Genomic DNA, 22,659 nt, shown 5'->3' on the forward strand with positions numbered 1-22,659 from the left:
ACATGGCATGGTACCAAAGCTCACCAGGAGCTAATTGCTGCTCTTATTGGAAAATGAAACCTAGAGTCAGTTGGGAAAGGTATAGGTTGTTTCATAGAACAGCTCTGGGTTTTTAATGTTTTTGTGTTGCTCTGGAGGGTGGGGAAGCCATACTAGTGCAGCAAAACTGGCCTCACTGAGCACCACCATATTTGTTCTGGTCATGATATAGTTAACAGTCAGGGTGCAAGGTGCCCAGCATTCTACACACCCATTGCCTGCAACAGCTGACTGGGACTAGCCTCCAAAGCAGCGCTCATGAACAGCACAGTTAAGAACATGTTTCACATACAGTATACTGTTCTTTGAAAGGAGGGTTCAATTGCAACAACTGTCTTGGCTTTTATCTCCCTCCCTTCCTTCTGTCAGGATAGGAAAATGCTCTGCAATGTGCTCCTCTAGCATAGTTCTGAGGACCCTATGCAGTCCAAACTTGATATAGTCACTGGTATAGCTGATCCAGCTGATTCACAGCTCAAGGGTATCAACAGGAATGATGGTGGGTGGTGTCTACACAGGGTCCTCATTCAGATCACAGAACCTATTTGACTAGCATGAGAAATAATGTGTTATAACATGACTGGGTCCTGGTCCCCATTAATCTTTTTCTCCCCCCAAATAAAACACAATAATTACAGTTGAAGTTCAAAAAGCATATTTAATATAATTTTCAGGCATAGTTAGATTGTAAGCTCTTTGGGGATCTCCCCTTTTATGTGTTGCTGTAATGCGTATATGTTCACCTAGTATTCTCTTGGGCACTGTAATCCAATAACTGATACCGGTATCACTGTGCAGCAGCCATGGCTCGTTGTCTAGTTTGGAACTCAGGGCCTTATCTATGGGAGTAGTAGTAAAAGAAATTCAGTATAATATAGCCAACACTTACAGCCTGACCCAGCCCACTGAGGACCCTGCTACAGGGTAAATAACCCTTCCTTATTGATTTTCTCCACACCATTCATGATTTTATAGACCTCTATAATCTCTCCTCAGTTGTTTTTATTCCATCAAGACCCAGAAAAACTGACTACCATTTTGAAGGTTAATAACATACACATTTATAATATCCTTTTTCATATTATGCCTAGTTTATAGGAATCTCATAAGTAGTTTTAATAGTAAGTAGGATCACTTTATTGCATTATGTATTCAGTAACTGTTATGGATTATTGTGTGCTGAATAACTTAAATCTGAATGATGCATTATGAAAGTACTTAATATGAAGCAAATAAAATTGTAGATGCGCTCATGTACCCTTTCAGGTTAATCTGTGACAGGGTAATCTACAAAACAATTCTAAGACACTTGACAAATTTGAGTACCCGGTATATTACTTCACTTCTTACACCTATGTAAAGTTTGGATCTTTGTTTTTACAGAATTTCCCCTCATTTCAAAAACAAAAACCCTGCTGTGTAATGGCCTCTCTATCCAAATATGAATTTTAAAAGTGGGCAGAGAAGTTCCTCCTCTTTCTGAATGGATACAACGACTGTTTGAAACTTAACGCTGTACTCTGCATTCATCAATAGAAAAGCAAGCTCTATCATTTTGTAACGAACAGGAGCAGATTGGTTAAAAACCATAGTAAGGTCAGAATTTGTTACAATGTAGAATGATTTCATTAGCTCTCCATTTTCTCTTGTATAATTATGGAGTGTAAAAAGGAAAGCACTCTAGTTCTTCCACTGTTTAGACACCAAGAAGTGAGGATGAGTAGTGAAGCATGTGGATCTGTATTGGCAATGTACAAGAGCTAGACTTACTGATAAGTATCCTTCTTTCTCTTAGTAATACTGTCAGAACAGATCTGCATTCTAGGGTGATAGCCTGAGTGAATCAAACTTTCTTTACAGATCTGTTGTAACCTTGCTGGTATCACAGTACTTGAAGATTGAGCACAGCCTACCATCATCAAAGTAGCTTCTACAGTGTGTTTCGGGAATGTTTGCATTATTGAGATATGCAAAGCTGCTGTCTCGGACTTTATTCACACAATTACAAAGTTATTTCTTGACTTGGCTTCTTGACCAAATACCTGTTCAATCCTGCTATCTAACATCCCAACTATGGATCTTCACACGCTAGATGTGAAAAACATATTTTCTTTCTGAAAAGTTGGTCTCTCTGATGTAACAAGACATTAATCACTAGAAATTGCTTTATATTACTGCTGTCTTGAAGACTGATTTTTTTTTAATAACAACAAAGAGGTACTGCTTCTATGGTTAATGCATAAGATTGGAGTGAAGGAAACCTGGGTTTAGTTCCCAGCTGTACCACAGACTTCCTGTTTGACCCTGGGAAAATACTTTTCTCTTTCCCTTTTGTCTTGTGTATTTAGATGTTTAAGATCTTCAGGGCAGTGACTGTCTCTGGCTGTGTGTTTGTACAGTGCTTGGCACAATGGGGTCCCTATCTTAGCTCTAGATGCTTTGGTAATATCATATTATAGATATAGCAAGGAATGTTAAGTTTAACTAGCGAACTTAGCTGAAACTTAATACCTATCAAAGGTTTTTTTGTGTTGGTGAAAATCCATTATTTTTTAAATAACAGGACATAGCTGTATTTGTTTTTAGTGCATTATATTACAAAGTCTGCTGGAGGTACTGCAGATCTTTGAAGGTTCAAATGAATGCTGCTTCCAATGAGCTTATAATAAATTATGCATGGCCAGTGGTGCTGTTTATAAAGTGTGTATTGTTCCTTTGGTAGTTCCTAAAGACTTTGAAGAGTGCACACCGGAGAGGCAAGGCGTGAATTGGTGAGGCTGTAGAACTAAGTTGGGGAAGACTGCTTTGGAGCTAGGGAACAAAGACACTTACAGGGCTCCCTGCTTCCCAGTGCCCTTTGGAGTTTAAGCTCTCTGCATGATCCTCTTATTTCATTGCTGCTCCCTTTAATTAGCACGCCTGTGTACATACTGAAGTCTGTAGAACAATGCCTTCAGTCTGAACTGGGTCCAGCAAAACTTTCACTTTTTACAAAGTGAGCATGATTGGTCATTATTACTGTAAACTTTAAGAAATCCGCCAGGATGGCAATTTTTTCAGGAGAATCACAAGCCATGGGGCTAGAAATAAAGTGGGAAGCTGTGAAATTGGAAAGACTGATTGGGAGCTAAAGGGCAAGGGATTTTGCAGGCCTATGTCTTGATTTTCAGTAGAGCTAAGCCATTGAAGTCAATGGGAACTGTGGGTGCCCAGTATCTTTGAAAATCAGGCTATATGAGCTCAGGAGGGTTCCTTTCTTCTCTTCTTCTCCTGGTCCCCAGTGCCATGCAGACCTCAAGCTCCACAGGGTCTCTGTTTGCCTCCCACTAGTTCTTGGTGTCTTATGCACTTTCTCCTCCTGAAATGTGCATTCTCACTGGTTTGGACTTTTCCTCATTTAGTGGTGGTGTGTAAGCAGCTGCTGTTGAGTTTATCCAGCAACTTGCACATGTCTGTACAAACTTCAGCCTCCTTCATTCAGCATCTTGAAATGCTTATGAAAAACTTTAACAGATGCAGCATAACTGCTGTGCCAGCTCCAGAAAGCCATGCTTGCTCCACTCACTGTTTGCGTGGAAAAGATTCTTTGAACATTTTATCCAGCATCTGTTATTTCTTCTGTTGGTTAGAATGGTGACAATTTATGCGTGAATTAAGAATTTTGGGCCAGATTAACTTGTTGTTTAAGATTTATTTATGGCTGCTTTGCTTCACCAGAGTGACTCAAAGCAATTGAAGCATACCAGTGAATCTGGCCCATTCCTAATCATTTATTTGCTTTTTTGTTTTTTGCTAGAAATGATTTTTGTTCACCAAGTTGTAATGGAGATTAAGTAAGTGTGATCCTATTTTGAATAATGACTGTATAAATAATGTCTCCAAACTCAACAGACTTTCTCTTTGTTTGCATTCAGAGTCACATCAGTTTACTTGATTAACAAAATTAAGTTTCAACTACTTTTTACTTCTGCTAGTTCTTCAGAGCCAACAGCTGATATTGAATTAGCTGGATTCTGTGTCTACTTTGTTCATCACCAACAGAACTGTTTATTTAAGTTCCAGTCAATTGCACCTCAGCAGTCCCATTGAGGGCTTCATTTAAAGACGGTGGGGTGCCACACTATTAACTGAGGGCTTCATTTGGTCTTCAGAATATCTACTATTGGTGGTGATGTGTGAAAAGGAAACACAGCTTGGCTTTCAGATCCAAAAAAAGGTTTGGAAAGAGAAAGGTGTATGGAAGGCTGTTTTGCTAAACTATATGACATATGTTTTAGAGGTAGCATAGTGGAACCAAGATATAGTTTATTTTGCAGATGATAAAAGGAAAACCTTTTTACATTTATTCTTTCCACAAATGAATCTTATCTTACAATTGTGGCAAATTGTTGAGTGTCTGTGAAGAAACCTCTCAAAAGCCACAGTGTGAAATTCCTGTTTTTTTTTTTTTCTTAAAACAAACATATCTACATTTTAATAGGTTGAAAAAATTCTTAATATAAAGCAAAAAAAAAAAGTTTAAATGAATGTTCCCCATGAAAAAGTAGAAAGAAGTTCAACATTTTTGTTTAAAACAAATAATTTTAAAAAATAATTCTATTCCTTAAAGTGATATCTACAGCAGACTCTTTAACTTATTGTACTTTAGAAAAATCAGCTGTTACAGTCCTGTTAAAGAGCAGCTTTCCTATGAAACCATTTTATGCTTGTCTCCTGAGTGGTCACTTATTGCACATATACATTCATTCAATAAAGATGTGCCATCTAGTTGAAAATGTGTCAATATTTTACAGCTTCCCTTCTTCACTTCTACCTAGTACTGTGAAACTATTTAATAATTTCCGGTATATTGTTTTGCAGGGCCGCCCAGAGGATTCAGGGGGCCTGGGGTCTTCGGCGGTGGGGGTCCTTCTGCTCCGGGTCTTCGGTGCACTTTGGCGGCAGGTCCTTCAGTGCTGCTGAACACACCTGGAGCGTTTGAAGGACCTGCCACCGAAGACCCACTGAAAACTCTCGTGGGGGGCCCTGAAAACTGTCATGCGGGGCCCGGGGCCTGGGGCAAATTGCCCCACTTGCCCCACCCTCTGGTCGGCCCTGTTGTTTTGTCACTTTGTATGACTTGACAGTATCTAGACATACATCCCACACTACCTCTTTTTCCCTCTTTGCAGTGGATGGGAGCAAGTCAATTACGTATCAGGATACTGTCATGTTTAATTCTTGTGGATATTTAGCATCATGCTATGTTAAGGTCTCCTTCCTTGGAGGGTTTTAAGGCCCGGCTTGACAAAGCCCTGGCTGGGATGATTTAGCTGGGAATTGGTCCTGCTTTGAGCAGGGGGTTGGACTAGATGACCTCTTGAGGTCCCTTCCAACTCTGATATTCTATGATTCTATGATTCTAAGGTCTTCCATAGATGGTAGGTAGGTAATATATTGGTAAGAATCATAGACGTGACTCAAATTTGAATCTGAGAGGGCCCTAATGCAGGGACTGGCAATCTTTGGCACACGGCTCGTCAGGGAAATCCGCTGGTGGGCCGGGACAGTTTGTTTACCAGCAGCGTCCGCAGGTTCGGCTGATCGCTGCTCCCACTGGCCACGGTTCGCCGTTCCAGGCCAATGGGGGCTGCGGGAAGTGGCGGCCAGCACATCCCTTGGCCCTCTTAGGGCTTGTCTACATGGGGAAATTATACCAGTATAAGTTAGGATGTGAATTTAAACAGCTGTAACTCCCTATGTGGACACTCTCTTATTCTGGTATAAGAGTTTGTCTAAACAATAAGTTACTGCATGGCAAGCCAGGAATGTGAATGTACAAAGCACAAGCTTCATGCACAGTAAAATCCCATGTGGACACTGCTACAGCACAGTAAAAGTCCCAGAGTGCAGCTTGTCAGTTACTTCTTGGAAGTGTAATAAGACAAGCCTCACTTCAGGGACTTTTATTGCACTGTAGCAGTATCCACATTGTGCTGTGGGTTCACATCCTGGCTTAATACCCAATGACTCACTGTATAGACAAGCTCTCAGAGTATCTTTTTCCAGTGCAGCTTCTGTTGCTTAGAAAGTGGGTTAAACTAAGCTGAAAAAAGCTACTCTTATTCCAGAATAAGTGTCCACACAGAGGAGTCATACTGATATAAATATAGCAGTTTAACTATACCAGTGTAATGATAGTGGTATAACTGGATAAATTTCCTGCTGGTACTGTATGTATTTGAGGAGGAGTTCCATCTTGCTGTCTAGCCCTGATCCATTAGGAGGTGTTTCTTGGGCAGTGGCTGATAAGAACTCCTGGCATTTTGGCCCACTGAAGCACGCTGGAAGTTGTTGTATTAATTTAGATGGAATATATGGGCTAAAGATTTTAATATAACCCAGTCACTGCCCAACATTAAACAGTGTTGAACAAGGTTTGGGGTTTGATTTACGGAGACTGTAGCCTGCTTAGTACCCTGGCAAACATAGTTTTTAATAAAGGGTTGAAAGGATTTTTAAGGATACAGAAAAGAAGGAAAAATAGTTAAAGCATTTGCAATGTAAAGTATTAAAAAAGGCTTTTATTTTAACACCCCTTGTTCCCTTTCCCGTTAGCTGGAGAGAGTTTTAAGTAACATGCTCTACCCCAGTTTGACAGTCTCTTTGATACATCTAAGATGGTAAAAACTGTCCCTCTGGCTCCCAGGTGGAGGGGTGGCCAGGGGACTCAGCACTGCCACCGCCTGCAGGCGTTGCCCCTGCAGCTCCCATTGGCTGTGTTTCCTGGCCAATGGGAGCTGCAGAGCTGGCGCTTGGGGTGGCGCCTGCAGACGGATGCAGCACGAGGAACCGCCTGGCCACCCCTCTGCTTAGCTGCTTCCTGGGAGCCACGTGGTGCTGGGCACGGAGCCTGCCTGCCTGCCCCGCTGGCACTGCGGCCAACTGGACTTTTAGTGGCCCACTCAGATGTGCTGACCAGAGCTGCCAGGGTCCCTTTTTGACTGGGCATTCTGATTGGAAACTGGATGACTGGCAACCCTAGGTGGCAGCGTCATCTGGCTCCCTCTCTCTGATGGTCAGGACATCTCTCAAGGTCCCAGGAAATGGTTGGGGTGGCAGCCATGATGTATCCTCTCTGTTCTTCCCTATTTTCTCCCCCAAAGTCTTTCTATAAGGACCCACAAAGGGAATGTGGAATAGCCCATCCTCTCCTTTTGTCTGTCAATTATGCCTAGTTTCCAACACACCAATTTTGATTCTTTAGTTTTTGGTTCCAATCTTCTGCTTCTACCAAGCATGATTTCAGCATAGTCCTCAGACTATATTAGTAGGCCTTTCTGTTTAAACTACTTCAGTCTGTCTCTTTTGTATCTCTTCCTATCAATGTTTGTTGCTATAGGTTATTGTGGCATCATGTGGAAGTTAACACATTTACAGTTGATCTTACAATTAGGGTAAATATGCCAACCCAATTATCACAAGTGTGTGTGGATTTAGAATTAACATGGAGGCACAGCAGATCCAGCTAGTCCTCTAAGATTTGCATATAGGTCAGGGGAACCAAAAATGTTGGGGTATAAACCTAGTGCTCCTTCCATGGACTATAGGAGGGAAGAAAAGTCTTACACATGACAGAGTGATGTGGTATAAATCCAATAAAGGTCATTTATTAAGTTCTCTCTTCTAGCTGTCTCCTGCACATTTTTTCTGTGAGGGGTGGGAAAATGACCTTCAGCTGAGCCCTGTCCCTTAATGCTAGTTGGGAATTTGACTATCATTACCAAACATTGAAACGTTCATATATTTTTTAGTGGACCTATTCTTTGCAATCCAACACCTAAACATATAGCAGATTCCTCCCACCTTCATCCTTATTTCACCTGTTTTCACTGTGTTAACTCTTTTATGTATGATAATGTTTCCTACAGAGGTAGTTATTGATTACTAAAGTTACTAACAGCATGATTCCAAAATATTATTGTTACTAATCTAGCAACCCAGCGAGTCTGAGGAACTTATTCTTGGACACATTGGAGATTTCTTCAAGTAATGAGAATTGCTGAAGTTAAAAATGTGTATGTATTAATCTGAGATGGAAGGTTGGCTTACCTCTAACTCTATTGCACAGAAGAATAGCTGTACAAACATCAGATATCTGCTATGTTGGTGCTGGCTAGAAAAACGGAGAACAGAAGTCTTGCAGCAGCCAGTGTTATGTCTTGGCCTGTGGTGCTTTTATTAGTCAGTAGACTGAATTCATGAGATCAGACCACAAGAGGAGACTGCTCTGATTCTCTCATTCTTGTGGATAAAAAAAAGTTAAGGAAGTCCAGGTAGGTGCTTGTGACTTTTTTCAGTACACAATAGTAGGCCTATTTTTTTTTTTCAGATTAACCTGAACTTTTTATACTGCATTATGGCACACTTAATTGCAGAATAGTGCTTTCTGTGGCAGTTGTTTAGGAAGGTACACTTGCTATTAAACACAAATGTGTTCCTATTTGTGCAGTCAGTCTGCAAAGGCAGTTACCCTATAATTGCACACACAAGTAGCCATTTCTACATCCAGCTGATCATTTTCTGCATGCACTTTCTGTGATTAAGCTATTTTGTCAACTGGGTTTTGGCTCTTTAAGCAAGTTCTTAAACTGCTTTTGAAAGAAACAATAGTTAAGCCCTTGCCTAAGAATTCATCACTTAACATTAGGAATCCCAGCTAATTATCATCCATCTGTACCTCCTTCTTTTGAAAGGGAAGCTTATAGAATGAGTGGTGGTGAGGCAAACTTGGCAATAACTGAGTTCTTAGGTTTATTTAAAATTTGTCAAATGGTTTTAGAACTTGGAATGGCACTTGGCACAGATGCTGCACCTGTCTTAATAACTGATCTTCCTGTGAATGATGATCAAATGCCCATGCTGGTGAGGGGCTTGTGTGTGTGGTTTTTTTTACAGCTTTTGCCATTTGATATTGTTAATCATGAGATTTTTCACATGGCTATGAACCCTCATGAGATTGCTCTTGTGTGGCTCGGCTGTTCTCTGAGAGGACTTAGAGAATACTGTTAAATGATCATCCACTGTAAATACTATTGAGGGGCAACACCTAAGAACAAAACTGTCCGTTGATACTAATACCTCTCTCTTCCTATTGTATTTTTTCTCATTTACACTTGAACACAGGGGTTGCAAAAGTCTGCCATAACTGATATGCCAATTGCTACTAAGGTGAAAAGTGAATGCAAAACTGGTTGTAAAATGCTGTTATATCAGAACGGCAGACTTTTGCAACCACTTTGCTCTAGATTGCTTGGTAAACTGGGCAAACAAACAATATGCATTTTTAATATGGCTAAAGGTATACACCCAGGCCAACATTCTTTGTTCCTTACTTACAAAATGGGGGACTGTATCCTCTGAAGCCACGACTGAAAAAGATTTGGGGTTGTGGTGGATAATCAATTTGAACATGAGCTCCCAGGGCAACACTGTCAAGAAGGCAAATACGATCCTCGGATGCATAGAGGGGAATCTTGAGTAGAAATAGAGATATTATTTTACCCTTGTATTTGTTATTAGTGCAGTTTCTGCTGGAATACTGTGCTTCCCCCTTCTTTGTGTCTATAGTCGCTTATGCCCCCTCCCCACAATTACATATACCGCCACCAAGCTCTGAAGGCAGACCAGAGAGCAGCAGCGGCTGCTGGCTGGGCGCCCAGCTCTGAAGGCTGTGCCGCATAGGGTTGCCAATTTTCTAATTGCACAAAACAAACACCCTTGCCCTGCCCCTTCCTTGAGGCTCTGCCCCTGCCCTGCTCCTTCCTGGAGGCCTCGCCCCCCTGCTCAGTCCCTCCCTTCTCCCTCTGTTGCTCACTCTCCCCCACCCTCACTCACTTGCTCAGTTTCAACAGGCTGGGGCAGGGGGTTGGCATGTGGGAGGGGGTGAGGGCTCTGGCTGGGGGTGCCAACTCCGGGGTGGGGCCAGAAATGAGGGGTTCAGGGTGCTGGAGGAGTCTTGGGTTCCAGGGGGGTGAGGGCTCTGGCTGAGGGCATGGGCTCTGGGGTGGGGCCAAGGATGAGGGGTTTGGGGTGCAGGAGGGGCCTCCGGGCTGGGGTAGAGGGTTGGGGCATGGGAGGTGGTGAGGGGTGTGGGTTCTGGGCTACGTATACCTTGGGTGGCTCCCTGGAAGTGGCAACATGTCCCTTGGCTTCAAGGTGGAGGCATCGCCAGGCAGCTCTGTGTGGTGCGCACTGCCTCCGCCCACCAGGGCCGGCTCCAGGCACCAGCCCACCAAGCTTGTGCTTGGGGCGGCACCTAGAGTGGGGCGGCGTGGCGCTCCGGCTTCTGCCACTGGGGAGAGCGGAGCCGCAGTGGGCTCACCGCCCTCCCCGCCGCGTTCTGGCCGCCGGGGAGAGCGGAGCCCCGGCCGGGCTCTCCGCCTTCCTCCTGGGGCTCCGGCCACCAGCGGAGCTGTGGCAGGCTCGCCGCCCTCCCCACGGCACTCCGGCTGGTCGGGGAGAGCGGCCCGCGGCTGGGCTCGGCGCTCTCCCCTGCCGCGCTCCGGAGAGGGAGGGGGCTGTGCGCGGCGGGAGGCTTTTTTGCCTTGGGCTGCAAAAAAGCCAGAGCCGGCCCTGCCACCCACAGGCACAGCCCCCGCAGCTCCCATTGTCCAAGGGACATGCCTCCGCTTCCAGGGAGTCGCGCAAAGCCATGGCAGGCAGGCAGCCTGCCTTAGCCCCACTGTGCTGCTGACTGGACTTTTAACGGCCTGATCAGTGGTGCTACTGAGAACTACCAGGGTCCCTTTTCGACACCTGACAACTCTAGCACCACCAGCAACAGCGCAGAAGTAAGGGTGACAATGTGAAAAGTGAAATTTGTCAATATAACTTTTCACAGCAGATTTAGCATGCACCTCATTGCCTCCCTTACTTCTGTGCTGCTGCTGCCATCCCATGGCTGACAGCTGGAGCCCTGGTGCCTCCTCCTGGTGAGGAATTGGTGTGGGGGGAGAGCCTGAGAGTGGGGCTCTGCTGTTAGCTCCAGGGAGACAGGGATCCAGCAGTCCCCTTTATCCCATCTCCCGAATGTGCATGGCCAAGCTCCAACTGCCTGGGACTGATGGCCAGATTCTTTTTAAAAAACAAACAACAAAAAGTCAACCCCCCCACCCCATATAGCTTGTGCCTCCCTTGACACATTCCCACACATCTCTTGGGAGGCTCACCCCATAGTTTGAGAACCACTGCCTTATAGTGATAGACACAAGGAGCTCAGTCTATTTAGCTTAAGAAAGAGAAGGTTAAGAGGGACTTGATTACAGTCTTATAAGTACCTAGATGCAGAACAAATATTTGATGGGCTCTTCAATCTAGCAGAGAAAGGTATAACATGATCCAATGGCTGTAAATTGAAGTTAGACAAAATGACAGGAAATAAGCTGTAAAATTTTAAATAGAATTGGAACAGTTTACCAAGGGTCATGGTGGATTCTCTGGCAATTAATTACTGGTAATTTTTAAATCAAGATTAAAGCATCTCTTTGAAAAACCTCCAGAAGTTATTCTGGGGAAGTTCTATGGCCAGTTAAGCAGCAGGTCAGACTAGATGATTGCAGTGGTCCCTCCTGGCCTTGGAATCTATGAATCTATTAAATTCATCTTATTTCTTTTGGGCATCCTATGGAATGAGAGCAAATGTTTATCTGTAGAAGTGCACATATAAGTATTACATATATCATTACCCACTGATGAATGGAGAGTTAAAGCAGAAATTTGTTATAGTTCGACTCTTTAATCTTATTGCAGAAAATATTTACAGGGTTTTTTTTTTTTTTTGTTTTTTGATGAACATTACTAGATGGTTAATATATCAGATGCTGGCTCCTGGTAGTTAGGCCTAATGATTGGAGTGGAAGTCTAAGCCGGATGCAGGGTTGGGACTGGGCTGAGGGCAGCACTGAAACCAGGATTTGGGGACAGGCCGGGGTCAGAACCAAGATCAGTCTGTAGACAAGCCAAATCAATACAGTAGCTGGAGTCCAGGTGCAGGTTGAAGCCAGGTGGTCAGAATCTGAGGGCCCAGGGAGTTGGGAGGCAGGGAAGGAGCATGTCTGTAATTGGGCTGGAGCAAGGTCAGAGTAGGACAAGCCTGGAGCAGGAACCAGATCATGAGCAGAGTGGGAGTCTTGAGAGCCTGATATGCTGTGAGGCAGTAGGAAGGTTCCTGGCTTCATAGTGCTGATGCACAGACTGACTTGCAGCTCTGCTGAAGTTGAGGAGATGCTGAGCTTAGGGCTCATTTGATCCAGTCTCTGCTTGGGGATAGGCTTCTGCCACATGGCTAAAGTCTGAGTCACTGGAGGTGTAACACATGCTTGCTTGGTGTGGTGCTATGTCTCCTTCTAGTGGCACTTAGCCTAGCTAGAGATTGAGTCTGCTACAGCCTTTAGCTAGCAGCCCTGGGGCTTTTAACTCATGCAGTAGCAGCTCATACACTATTCTGGAGGTCCCAGCTTCAATCCCACCCACAGGCGCCAAACTTTTTTCTGTGCCGGTGGGTGCTCATGCCCCCCGCTCCACCTGACTCCGCCCCTCCCTGCCCCTATAGGACCCCTCCCCAAATCCCTGCCCTGGCCCCACCTCCTCCCCCAAGCACCCGCATTCCCCTTTCTACCCCCTCCCTCCCAGGCTTGTTGCATGAAACAGCTGTTTTGCGGTGCAAGCGCTGGGAGGGAGTGGGGAGAAGCAGGATGCGGCGGCACGCTCAGGGGAGGAAGCGGAGGTGAGCTGGGGCGGGGAGCTGCTGGTGGGTGCAGAGTGCCCACCAATTTTTCCCCGCAGGTGCTCCAGCCCCAGAGCACCCACGGAGTCAGCGCCTATGATCCCACCCACCAGCAGAGTTACACAGGCTCTGTTAGAAGGGTAAGTCCCTCAAGATTTTCTAAAGTGAGGCACCTTAAAAGATACACTACTCACTTTTTGCATGCCCACCTTGAAATATCATTCCGAATGTGACATTTCAGAAAATGCCAAGTATTCACCCTCTAAAAATAGAGCTCCTTTAAGGTGTTTCAGTTTAGGCACCCAAAATCATTTATCACTTTTGAAAATCTGGAGCTATAAATGCAAAAAGAGTTTGTCCCAAGTAAAGAAGATTATATTTCTGCTTTTTTGTCATGCAAAGTTTAAAGTGCTCTAACTTCTGGTCATAATTTCAATCTTGGTTCAGGGCTTTTAACATCCCTGAAAAGAAGTCCCTTCTTCAATATTAAAAATACTGCAATCTTATCTACTTTTGAAAACTACAGACCTACTAGCATGAGCAAACTTCACTTTCCTCTTGATATGTACAATGCATGAAGTGTGCAGCTGGTGCTCCAAGGGGACATTAAGAGCATATCATATGCTTTAAAATGCCTGCTTTATTCATTTATTTATGGATGTAAATGACTTATTTTTATAGCAGTGTTTATTAATTTAAAGTGAAGATGTACATGTTGTGCTGTACTAGCTCTGACAGTTCTTTCTGAATCCCTACAGAAGTTATTGCATATTTCATTACTTAAGCCACTCCACTTCTCTTCTGTTCAATGTTCCCCCATCAGTCTGAGAATTCATGATGTCTCTGGTGTATTAACTTGAATACAGGAATCTTTTTCTCTAAAGGGGGTCTTCTCCGCCTTTTCTTGCTGATCACAAATATGGGCCCAACTCCAGAACTGGTGTAAAGTAGCCCCATTGAAATCAATGGAGCCAGGCCAAGTTACACCAGCTGAGGATCTGACTCGTGATTTTTCCTGTTCACCACAGTTTCATCTTTAATAAGTACAAACAAATCCATCAGTTAACCCCCTTCCAACCAAAATCCATTGTAAGTTTGGATAATTAAATAAACAATACCACCTAGATGATGATGAGAAGGTAAAGATACCTTTTTCCCCTCCCTCTCATTTGCCAAAACGCTTCCTTGTGCATGCTTCTGAACCCTTACCCCTTTCCGACCCTTGTCACCCTTCCCACTGAGTTTTGTTTTTCACTTTGACATTCTGGATATGCTGTCTCTATGTGACCTTTGCAGCTCCGGCTTATCTCTGCTCCATAGCAGCAGACAAGCTAATTTGTTTGTTTCCATTTTCAGTTGCTTAGGCTGTTATAATGTTCTAGATTTGATAGTCAAAAGCCTGAATTTTACTGAATTCAAAATGAGCAATGGACAGTGTTTGTAGGGATTCTAAATAGTAGCACTGATTAAAATGTTGTTTGTTCAGTGCCTTCATTGTTTAAGTATCAATCTTTTATAAGGTATTTAAAATAAACTGCAGTTCTTGGTAAAATGCAAATTCATTTTTGTTTTTAAATATAAATGCAAATTTCTTCTTTCCACTTACCTAAGAGGGCAACTTAACATGTGATTGTTACCTACAAGCCTTCCATCACCTGTTGTCTTTGTCTACGCAGGAATGTTGCACCGATGTAACTTAGTGTGAATTTGAACTGATATCATTAAACTGATATACATGCCTATGTGGACACTGATTTCAAGTTTGAGTGGCTTTTTGTCAGCTTAGCTGAAGTCCATTTGGAACAGGTTTTAAGTCAAACTAAAATAAGCTGCTCCTACATAGATGTAAGGCCATGTTCACACTGCAAACTTATGTTGACCTAAGTTATGTTGGCAAACAGCACAGTTAGTAAATCACTTGTGCATGTGCATACTTGGCTCCTATATGCATCCGAAGAAGTGGGCTGTAGTCCACGAAAGCTTATGCTCTAATAAATTTGTTAGTCTCTAAGGTGCCACAAGTACTCCTGTTCTTCTTTTGGCTCCTTGTGTTGGTGGTGTGTGTACTCACCAGGATCACTTGCATGATGCAGAGCGCAGTGCATCATGGGTAGGTATCCCACAGTGCAACTCACCACTATCCAACGCAGTCTCTTTTGGGAAGCTTCTTTGCAATGCCTGACAGGGCCAAAACAAGTGTCACAAGGATGACTTGGGAGCATGGGGTCCGTTTCCCATAATAAAGTGATCTCCATCCCATAATTTCATCTGCATCCCATAATTTTCACTCCTTTTTAAAATCCCACAAACCCACGCACCCCTCCTTGCTGTTCGCCATCTGTGACAGAAGCACGGAGCCTGTATAGCTCAGCACGGTTGTCATGAACATTGCAAGCACAGAGTGCATGGTCCTGCAGTACTGGCAGAGGCACAAGAGGAGCTGCAGGGAACATGAGGATTCCTTGGAGGCCATTTTGCTACGGGGCATAGAAAGAAACTATTCATGGCTGTTGTTGTTCACGGAACAGCTGGAGATGGTGGAGCACTGGTTCTGGGCCTGAGAAACAAGCAGTGTCTGGTGGGATCACGGCATCATGCACGTTTGGAAGGATGAGCAGTATCTGCAGAAGTTTCGGATGCACAAGGCCACATTCCTGAATCTGTAGCAAACTCGTCCAGGCCCTCCAGTGCAGGGACAGCAAATGAGAGCTGCACTGGCAGTGGAGAAGTGGCAATTGGACTGTGGAAACTTGCAATGCCAGATTGCTACCAGTCAGTCAGGAATCATTTTGGAGTTGAGAAATCCACTGTGGGGGGCCATTGTCGTGCAAGTGTGCAGAGACATTAATTGCCTCGTGCTGTGCAGGACTGTGACCCTCAGCAATGTGCAGAACGTAGTAGATGAATTTGCAACAGTGGGGTTCCCAACCTATGGTGGGGTGATGAATGGCACAGGGGTAAGGGGGTAATGGGGCTGAGGCTGGGGCCATAGCTGGGGGTGGGAATGGAGCCTCGGCTGGGGCCCCCAGGCATGGGATGGGTGGCCGGGGGCCATGGAGCTGGGCGGCGCTCCTTCCCTGCCCCTTCCCTGGAGGCTAGCCTGAGTCCCAGCTGCGCTCCCTGTGAACGTTCCTCTGCACCCCCGTAAGGGACCTCGAACATTAGTGGCAGCACACTCTCTCCTGTTCTCTTCCTGTAGCACATACAAACTTCGTCTTCAGATGACTGAAATACTTTAATCTAACACAAGTTATTGGGCTCAACATAGGGTGAAGTGTAATGATCTGCTATACAGAAAGTCAAATTGGTCTAACTGTCCCCTCTGGCTTTAAACTATATACAATATGAGACCAAATAGGTAGCAACATAACAGTGAGTGGGTAACCTGAGTCGCATTTTAATAAAAGTAATACAAAAAATGTTCCCATTGTCCAGTGATACAATTCAAGGAAGGTATAGATTTTTAAAACGTGTGAGAATTATGTCCTCTTTAATTCAAATTACATAAAATTTAACTGCAAGATAATTTGTGAGCCCAAGTAAAGGTAAAACATAACCCTTAATCTCTTAAGAATGTTTTCAACAGTTTAATGGTATATTCTGCCCTCTACTATTTCTGCTCATCCAAATACTTAACCTGCTTTTTGGCCATATTCATCAATTTTATAATAATGGTAATGGCGGCCGGGGGTGGGGGGGGCTGTCCTTTTTATTGTTGGGTACTGAGCTATTAGTCTTGTAAAAAGCCAAGATGCCACTACTATAGAAAGACTTTTTTAAATCATATTGATGTACTTTTCATATAATACGGTACTCAGAAATTATTTTTGGCTGGTTGCATCACCAGGAAAAAAAATGCTCAGATATAAACATGCAGAAGTGAACTGCTGATCATCTTTTAAGATCAGTCATCTTAGACCAAAGAAGTGGAAAAGAAGTCACAAGCTCAACCTGTTCAAAGCAACTACAGTTTTTGAGATGACAAGAAAAAAGGTCTTACATAGAGGTCAATAGGACTTTTGTGATCAGACAGCCATAATTTGGAAGGATACAATTCACCAGTTGAACCTTTTTCTCATGGACTACTCAATTTATGGTAACCTCTTTTTACTGTTCAAAGGTAGTAAAGTCTGTCATTGCAAAATACTTACATGTTTCTCAACTTTTAACCATGATATTACTGGGTAATGGGGCAGATCATTAGTTTCAAAGGAGGCAGTCTGATTTTCTAAGAAGTCATCTGATTTATGGCACCACTACTTATGGTTTCTTACTTTCCAACTTATGTAAGTGTAAAAATTCTTGTAGCTCACATAGTGGTGAGATCAATTGACTTTCAAGACACCAATGTGATATAAGACATCACGACACATCTGTTACTTCAGTTTACTCAATGGGCATTGCACACAACAGATCACGATACCGTGTATCATATTATGAAATAACTTGGAAGTTATGCTTTTGGGATTCGCCACTTTACCACATGCTAAAAAACATCCCTATACTTGATTAGTCACTAGACGGCATTAATTAGTAAATAACTGGAAATGTATCCCTGCCAGGTATGGAAAGGAGGGACATAATTAGGACAAGGTGCCCATTCCTTTTGAAATGTTTTTCTGATTTCTGCTGTGGACTACCATTACATACCTGATGCCTTGAAGTTTTGAAATATATATACTTTACAACCTTAATGTTCTTTTAATGTAGTTTTGTGTAATTTTACAGATTTTGCAGTTTGTTTTGTTCCTAAATTTTTAATTCTATCACATGGTATTATATTGACACTCACATGGTTCATCAGCAGGGCAGGAACCTTTAGATCCCTCATCTAGACTTTTGCCACTAGAGCTAACAGAGTAATTGATAGCAGTAGTAGGTTGCCATCCTCTGTGGACCAGCACTGGAGGGGGGATAGGACACAGTTTGCCAGTGGGTTTCACAGATATTTGCTGATAGCAGAAGAATGATGACTCAGGATTCCTGGGTTCCATTTCAGGCTGTAGGGGCACAAATAGTTCTGCCCATTCCACCTCCCCTCCCTCCCACAAGCTTGACCCCTTTTGTCCCATTCCCTCCAGTTCTGTCACTTCCCCACCTGTGGCAGCTCCTCCAGTCTGATTCTCCTCACTTAGGGTACATCTACACTACCCGCCGGATTGGCGGGTAGTGATCAATCTATCGGGGATCGACTTATCCTGTCTAGTGTAGACGCGATAAATCGATCCCCAATCGCTCTGCCGTCAACTCCTGTACTGCTCCGCAGCGAGAGGTGGAAGCAGAGTCGATGGGGGAGCGGCAGCAGTCGATCCCACGCCGTGAGGACGCGAGGTAAGTCGACCTAAGATACGTCGATTTCAGATACGCTATTCTCGTAGCTGAAGTTGCGTATCTTAGGTTGATTTCCGCCCCCCCCCTCCAGTGTAGACCAGGCCTTAGACAGTCCCAGTGCTCCCTCCCTCACAAACTCCTAGCTCCTTGTTACCAGTTTCCTTGCCAAGTCCCAGTACCCCCCCAGTCTCAGTTCTTCATCCTATCTGCCTCTCTCTCACACTCTCTCTCACATTCACTCTCTCACACACTCTTTCTGTCTGTGCCCACATTACCTGGCTACTAGCATTGTAGGAGTATAGGCCCACATTAGACCTAGATGAATTATGATTTTAAACTGAGTTTGGATGTTAATATGAGTGATAGGCCCAAAGCATGTGACCAAAAAGAATGAGATCATTAGAAAGGGGGATTGTTTGTTTTAAACTTGTGATGAACCTGGAAATACCAGTGTTATCTCATTTTAGGTTTGGGTTTAAGAAACAGAAATAAAGAATGGTTAATTGGGCACCAGGTGCAATAAATAATTGGTTTGTTTAATGTGTAGTGAGATAGTTTAAGATAAATATGGCCAAATAAGATCAGTGACTGGGCCTCTCTTCAAGATTTCCTTATCTTGTCTTGACTTGGCAGAGGGCATGGTTCAACCCTGGCTGCTTCATCTGGCCTTAGCTAAGGTCTGACAACAAACAGGTGATGTCATTGTTAGTTACAGTGTAGAAGAAAGCAAGATTTCCTAGGTGGTCTTTGTCAGAGATCTTCCTTACTCCTCTGGAGAATGCCATGATACCTCCTGTTGGTTAGTAAGATACCTCCTGGCCATGATCCTGTTGTTAATATTCTGGCCAGTACGTATAAATATATTGCTATTGGGTATAGAATATAGGTATATATGCTCATGTTTGTACATTGTGTGTAATTATCACCAAGAGGCCTTTGAATTAATAAGGGAATGCTTGTGTGGAAACTGAGTCATGGTAAACTTAAACTTATTAGGAAAATAATTTCCAACAGATTTTCAGTTGCCATCCTGGGCTCCTCTTCCATCTCTGCCTGGCTCCTTGTCCTAGTCCCTTTGTCCAGCCAATCCCAGTTCTACTACTAATAGATCTGTCTCCCCTCCCCCTCATATTGTTTTCCCCCCACCCTATTGGTACTCAGACTCCTTGCCCAGACTGTCCCAGTCCCCACCCCTCCAGCTACTCATCCAAGCTCAGTCTCCACTACACCTTCTGACTCCCAGTTGACTCCTCCACCAATTTTGCCCTGTGCCTGCCAGTCTCCTTGCCCAGTCAGTCCCTGGTCTCCCCTGTGGCTCCCAGAGCCAGTTTCCTTTTTCACCCAGTCCCACCCTCCTGGTCTGGTTCTTGTCCCCTTCTGCATTTGAATTAGGCAGCTTCCTCCTCCATGCTACTTGGGTGCAACAAGAGCGTTTTGAGACACAGAAGAGTCTCCCTGCTCTCGGTTCAGGAGTGTAGCCCAGCTCCAGCATGGCTCTCAGCAGCCAGGAACTGGAGTAATCCTTGGAGAACTTAGCTGCTAAAATCCAATATCTCTACTGAGCATGTGTGAATTGAGACTTTTCCAAAAGCTTATAACTTGCCCAAATTTGAGCAGATTTCCATGGGGTCAGGAAAAGGCAAAATCCTTGACACAAAAACCATGCGTCTGCCAAATTTCAAGTTTCTGTTCCAAAGCATGGGGGCACTAGAGTTTTCAAAGAAAAGGTCACCAGAATTTTTTAACATGGGCAAAACAGTATATTTTCCCCTAGCCTTGTTCATGGAAATGACTGAACCATTGTGGCAGAAATTAACCAAAACAATTCAGCCTGAGACACTTGCCCTGGATGGAAAATTAAATGGTCTTATAATGGGAAATGTCAGACACCCTTAATAAATAGATGGTGTTACCAGCCCTGCCCATAATATTGTTGTGTGACCTCTAACTACTGTAAAAGGATAGAGGCAGCTCCCCTCTGGCTACAGGTGCTGCTGCCCAAGCCCTTCTCTCCCCCAGCCAGGAAGCATATCCTCTGATCTTCCTGTCGGGTTACTTCCTAACTCTAGAGTTGTCCTCATCTGGGAGGAGCTATGTTCTTTAGGGCCTCACTGGATGTGCCCCCCACACAATTAGCCAGCCCTGGGACCCCGTTACAATGTTCTGCTAGAAGAGAAATCACATATTCTTTATTTTTCTCCTACCTGCCCCCATCCACAACAAGGATATCTGTGAAAAGTTCTCTTTTGTTTTTAAGAATTCATCTGTTCCTGGTCTTTTTCTTCACTCTCTAACTTAATGAATAATATTATGTTTGGAATATCACAATGTAATTTGTTGCCATAAAAATGACTATGATATCACAAATGAAGAGCTGTGATTTCAAGCAAAAGATAAGCAATAGCAACAGAGAACAAAAGTGTCTCTCTTTCAAAGACTGAAAATATGGAGGCTGTGTGTGTGTGTGTGTATAATTGATTACAAATGATTTATAAAATATAAATGGACATGATTTGTCATCTCCTGGCTGATCAATAATACCTTATTGCTTGTCCTTTTGGTGACACTCTTAATAGCCAAAAGACACTAAACTGCATCCATTAATGTTTATATATGAGGACCATTGTTTCATAGCTGCATGACCAATTTGGCATTCAGAAATGACTTTTGGATATACAGTACTGCTGAAACAATGACTTCAGTATTCAAAGTAGCATTAAGTGATCAAATTTGTTTCACCTGCAAAATAAGTCAGTCATATAAAGATTTGCTATCAAGAAAAACAGTCAAGTTAGAAATGGATTAGCTATTTAAGCAAGACGCAATTAAGGCTAAATTGGAGGTTCTTCTATAGTTCATCAACCCACATGCAAGAGCTATGAATTGGAGAGTGGGTGATCAAATTAGTACTGATTTCATCATCTTTAGCTTAAACATCTAAAATCTAACTCTTTCATAATCTGGCTGGTTTTTATAACTTTTCCAGCCCATAATCATGTTGAGTGCCTCAGTTGTTGGAATTGCTAACCGCCTTACTTTCTGAAACTCAGGGCCTGTGCAGGGTGTACCATTGTGCCCAAAAATCAGTCTCTTTTAATGCTCTTAGCCTTCATTTTTATTCAAATGAATAGTTCTTCTAGACTGGCTTTTTTAACATCTGAAGGTATATGTTGTCCACTCCATTACACTTGTCTTATACCAGTGAAACTCCAGTGAGTAGAATCAAACTGGAGTAAATCTATTCAAGAATCAGGCTCAAATATTTTTGATTCTTTTTTCTTAAAGATGAAGTACAAATTAATTATGATTCTGTTATCCAATGGTTGGTAAAAGTTAGAAATCTAAATAAAAACAAAGGACTAACCAGAATGGCAGAAAATTGTAGCACTAAAAATCATATATCAGATATTTTTCTATTTTGTTCATATAAAATTCTAACAAATTGTTAATGTATATGTAATCATAGAAATGAAGCGCTGAAAGGCACTTCAAGAGGTCATCTAATCCAGCCCCCTGTCCTGAGGCAAGATGATTAAGTCTACCTAACCATCCCTGACAAGTGTTTGTGTAATCTGTTTTTAAAAACCTCCAATGATGGGAATTCTACAACCACTGGCAACTTATTCTAATGTTTAATGTTATAGTTAGTTTTTTCCCTAATATCTAACCTAATCTCCTTTGCTGCAGATTTAGCCTATTACTTCTTATTGTACCTTCAGTGGACATGGAAAACAATTGATCACCATCATCTTTATAACAGCCCTGAACATGTTATCGGGTCTCCCCTCAGTCATCTTTTCTCAGGGCTAAACATACCCTTTTGCATTCTTTGTTTATTTTGGGGAGCAGGGGCATAGGTGCTGACTTTTATTTTTACCTGAGGGTGCTCCACACCCCAAGGCCCTGCCCCCACTCTGCACCCTCCCCTGAGGCTCCGCCCTCACTCCACTCCCTACGCAAGGCCCCCACCCACATGCCGCTCGCTGTTCTCCGACCTCCCCCAAGCTCCTCCTGCAGCCGCCGAACAGTTGTTCTGGCAAGGCCCCACCGAACAGCTGTAGCTGATGGGTGCTGAGCACCCACTTTTTTTTGTTTTTTGTTTTTTGTTTTTTGGTGGATGCTCCAGCCCTGGAGCACCCATGGAGTCGGCGCCTATGGACAGCGGGGCTAAGTTTAGAATTTGTTAGGTGCATCTGACTCTCACAATCCCTCTCTCTAAACTGCCTTGTAACACTTCCCTGTTTGCTAGCTCCTCTGGTTGATTAAGAGCTGACTCTTTAATCACATGTTCTACCTGATTTAGCCTCACTCTTTTGTCAAGGAATCTTAAAGGCATTAAGAATCAAAGGATAGCAGGCTAGATCCTTGTTAGGAAGCTATCGGCCTAGCCTAGCCTAGCAGGCCAGGTAGGTCAGCGCACAGCCCCCAGAACACACCACACTATACATTTGACAGGCAAGCAAGCACACAACAAACTCCTCACCCCAACGATCACTTAGGGTACATCTACACTACGGGGGGGA

At 43.5% G+C, this 22,659-nt stretch overlaps 1 protein-coding gene across 4 annotated transcripts in view; it reads left to right on the top strand.

Moving 5' to 3' along the window:
- The window catches only part of HS3ST5 (heparan sulfate-glucosamine 3-sulfotransferase 5), a 261,651-nt gene that overhangs the window by 35,091 nt on the left and 203,901 nt on the right, over positions 1-22,659 (top strand). The window lies entirely within an intron of this gene.

This window comes from Malaclemys terrapin, chromosome 3, assembly GCF_027887155.1.
Source record: "Malaclemys terrapin pileata isolate rMalTer1 chromosome 3, rMalTer1.hap1, whole genome shotgun sequence".
In the NCBI taxonomy this organism is placed as follows: domain Eukaryota; kingdom Metazoa; phylum Chordata; order Testudines; family Emydidae; genus Malaclemys; species Malaclemys terrapin.